Genomic DNA, 4,360 nt, shown 5'->3' with positions numbered 1-4,360 from the left:
CACGTGGACCTTAAAACTATCACTGTCCTTCCACTCCACTTTAGCGTCTTCAGGCAGGTGAGGTGTGGTTTTGAAGGGCAGCTGGACAGACTCCACCCCTGAATCCACCTCCACCTGGGGGACTGAGAGGACAACAAAGCACAACATGAGCTTGGATGGAGACATTTGTGTTGACTCTAACAGGCTGAATGCTGCTGCTTCACTGGGAGCTCACTGTTAGATAGAAAGTGGTCAGTGTGAAGAGGAGACGCAGCAGAAAGATGAAGACTGACAGGAAGAAAGCAGTGAACAGACTGTTGGAGCTGCTGTTAGTGGGACAGGACTTTATTCAGTCTGTGAGGACCAGATTTGACTTGATGAAGCAGAGAAACACAGTCTGAGTGTTTCTGTCACACTCACTTCATCACACAGCTCAGTTTGACAACATTTGGAAGAATTTGATAGAAGCCTTCCTTTAGTAAAAGCACCAATAAAACACCATGAAAACACCTCACTACACACAAAACTGCAGTACTGGCAAATTGGACATAAAGTATTTTACTGAGATTTGAACTGACTTAGCTTAGCCTGTGTTTTAGCCACATGCTAAACAAACACATGTTCAGAAACTAGAAGATGTTACCTTTCAGATGAAGTCTCACACATGAACTTTGCTCCTACAGTTCATCTGCTGAAGCTTTTACATTTGGGTGGAAATCAAATAAAAACCAAAACAGCTACAAACATCAGACATGCTAACACTGTAACATTATTGGATGGAGCCCACTGAGACTGAACCACCATCATGAGTCTGACCTCTGACCTGTATCTACAGCACTGACCTCTCACTTTCAGCTCCACTTGTTTCTCCATCAGGATGTTTCCCTCCCTGCTGTAGGCGGTGCAGGTGTAGGTGGAGTTGTCTCCATCTGTGGGGTGTTTCAGGGTCAGACTGAGGTCTCCAGGTTCCAGTAAGTTTCTCTTCATCTTTGTTCGGTTCTTGTATTTATCGTCCTGTTCTTCAGGCTGGTCAGAGCTGGTCTCATACACGTGGACCGTCCTGTTTTTTTTGTCCTTCCACTCCACTTTAGCATCTTTAGGCAGGCAAACTGTGGTTTTGCAGATCAGCTGGACAGACTCCACCCCTGAATCCACCTCCACCCAGGGGACTGAGAGGACAACAAAGCACAACATGAGCTGTAGTGAAGGTTACTAATGTTCTCCTTATAACCTGGTCATAACCTCCTTATGACCCTATGATCATGTGGTCGCCCCATGGTCGGAAAGCCCGGGTTTCAAATCTACCGAACGGCTACCCTGAGGTACCCCTGAACAAGGTACCATCTCCACACACTGCTCCCCATGTTGCCCACTGCTTTACTGAGTGAATAGGTTAAATGCAGAAAACTAATTTCTTGTGGACAAATTTCCTACGGGATTAATAAAGTATACAGAGGACTTATTTCTGTGCTTGGACCTCAGTGTAGACCACAACATTTTACTAAAAGGACAAGAGCACACCAGAGTTATTAAAGGAAATTCACTGCAGTGGTTTGAATCATATTTATCTGATAGATTCTAATTTGTTCATGTAAATTAGTTTTCTTCAAGTAAGTTTTATTTATACAGCGCCAACAACAACAGTTGCCTCATGGCGCGTTTATATTGTAAGATAGACCCTGCAATTATAAAAACAAAAATTATTTATTGATTTCCACTATTGTCATGCAGATGATACCCATTTGTTAAATCAGTTACAGGCGTGTCTTAAAGACATAAAAGTCCAGATGCCCTCCTGCTTCTAAATTTATCACATCGATCTGGGACGTGTATATAAAAATAAATCATATTGTTTAACTAACACGCCCATATTGGTGTTTTTTGCAAATAACTTTGTGATCGCTGCAGTCAGACAATTGAAGCTCCCAAAATCTCCAAATTCTCAAATAGTTTTTAAATAAGATTTTAAGAATTTCTGTGAGCAAACTTTCTTTCACAATTTATGGGAATACCACTCTAATAGGATCCACCTCATTACTGATGTAGACCTGACAGTGAAAACATTATATACCGTATTTTTCGTATCATAAGGCACACCGGATTATAAGGTGCACTGTAAATGAACAGGTCGGTTTTCATATATAAGGCGCAGCTGATTATAAGGCACATTAAACTCCTTATAATTTTTGCTATGTAACTTTGCACTGTCCACTTTCTGCTGTAACAAAACAAATTTCCCACGTGTGGGACGAATAAAGGTCATCTTATCTTATCTTAATGACTAACCTCGTATTGTGGGTGGATTATCGCTGTTGTTCTCCTGACTGAAGTTTGGTCCGTTTACAGCATCTTTCCATGTGATTGCATTTGTCACAAACCATCGGGAACTTTTATCGAGTGGAAAAAAGTTAGCGTTAATCCTCCAGCTTTACTGTGTTTATGTTATGCTAACATAGCTGTGTTGCTAGCAATCACGTAGCACAGCATTATATACCAGCTAGTCCAACTTCAGTAACCCTACACAAATTACTGTTGTGTAGTTTTCTGTCTTCATTTATGTTGGAAGTGATAGAAGAGCTGTACATTTTATTTTTTTTCCAGAAATCTCTCAGTCAGAGTGAAACCAGCGAGCTTACTTCCTGCTAACTTCTAACTCCGTAAAATTTAATAAATTCTGTTTTTATCGATGCCTGGATGTTAAATTTAATTGGTACATCTGGTTGAGCAGCAACACTGATCATTTTATTAAAGATGAAAGAATTTAGATAGTTTTTAACTCTCAGTGTTCGTTTGACTTTGGGACCTGAAGCCGATGGAGTTTTGGGCCTACTGTGTTATGCTTTTTGTCAGGCTAACATAGCTGTGTTGCTAGCGATCACGTAGCACACCAATATATACCAGCTAACCCAACTTCAATAACCCTACAAACGTCACTGCTGTGCAGTTTTATGTTTTCATTTATGCTATAAGTGATAGCAGAGCTGTACATTTTATCTTTTTCCAGAAATTTGTCAGCCAGAACATGGTATATCATGTTTAGGTAACTAGCGAAACCAGCGAGCTAACTTCGTACTAACTTCCTGCTAACTTCTAACTCCGTTAAATTTAATACATTTTGTTTTCATGGATGCCTGGATGTTAAACTTAATTGTTACACCTGGTAAAACAGCAACGCTGATGATTTTATTAAAGAAAGAATGAAAGAAAGAATTTAGATAGTTTTTAACTCTCAGTGTGCCTCAGTGTTCGTTTGACTTTAGGACCTGAAGCCAAAGGAGTTATGGATCCAGATCACTATGAGTCCGCAAGGCTCCTGACTACAGCCGTAATGCTCCGACAATCCATCAAGCTTCGTAGCTTACCAAAGTCCTACTATAACATTTTTTGTCAGATTTTTGAGTGCCGTGTACCACATAAAATCAGTTCAAGGTCAGTAAGCACAACCAGAATTCATACATAAGGCGCACCGGATTATAAGACGCACTGACGATTTTTGAGAAAATTAAAGGATTTTAAGTGTGCCTTATAGTGCGGAAAATACGGTAAATATGAATCTAAATATCATATAAATAAAATATAGCAATATAAATAAACATGCCCCCATACAAGAATAAACTACAGAAACAATGCTTGGTTTTCTTTTCCACTGTCCAGTCTCCTCATTCAAAAGGATGCTGTATGAGGTCAGGCCAGATAAACTAAATCTGAAGCAATTTGGCTTTAGACAGCTCAGAAGTCATTCAGGTCAAGTCATTCAAACTCCTTAATTAAAAAGGCAAAATCAGAATTATATCTTTCAAAAACTGCTAAACATCATATCATCATTGCTTCTTCCGGCGCCGCTCCGAGCTGGCAGCCAGTATCAGCAGCTCCTACCTGACCGTCCTTTTCTTCTCTTTAATATATGTTTCTTTTTGTTTTTGTGTTTATTGTTTTTTATTTTTCTATTGTGGACTGCTGTCCGCTACAATGGAGCTCAGAATTCTATGGACAATGGTGTTCTTTATTACATTTTTTACGGCGTCTTTGTCCGGAGAGCGCGTGGAGGTCCGACCTCCCATTGTTTACAGCAGGGATCAGCTGTTAGCCCTCGGAGCCTCTGTTGCCATGCCTACCGCCGAGCAAACAAACATCCCCCGCGAGGTGAGGAGGAAGAGACGCGGTACTCGGGCCGGGATCGGGCGTCGCAGTAAAGTTCGGAGGTATCGGCCAGCGATTCCATCTATTATTATGGGGAATGTGAGATCTCTCCCCAATAAAGCAGACAAGCTGGCAGCTCTTACCCGACATCAGAGGAGCTACAGGGAGTGCAGCCTGATGTGCTTCACAGAGTCGTGGCTAACTGCGCTAACTCCGGACTCACACGTAAACATGGATGGTT

The sequence above is a fragment of the Pelmatolapia mariae genome, linkage group LG3_W, assembly GCF_036321145.2.
Source record: "Pelmatolapia mariae isolate MD_Pm_ZW linkage group LG3_W, Pm_UMD_F_2, whole genome shotgun sequence".
Classification (NCBI taxonomy): Eukaryota; Metazoa; Chordata; class Actinopteri; order Cichliformes; family Cichlidae; genus Pelmatolapia; species Pelmatolapia mariae.
This window is presented reverse-complemented; position numbering follows the sequence as displayed.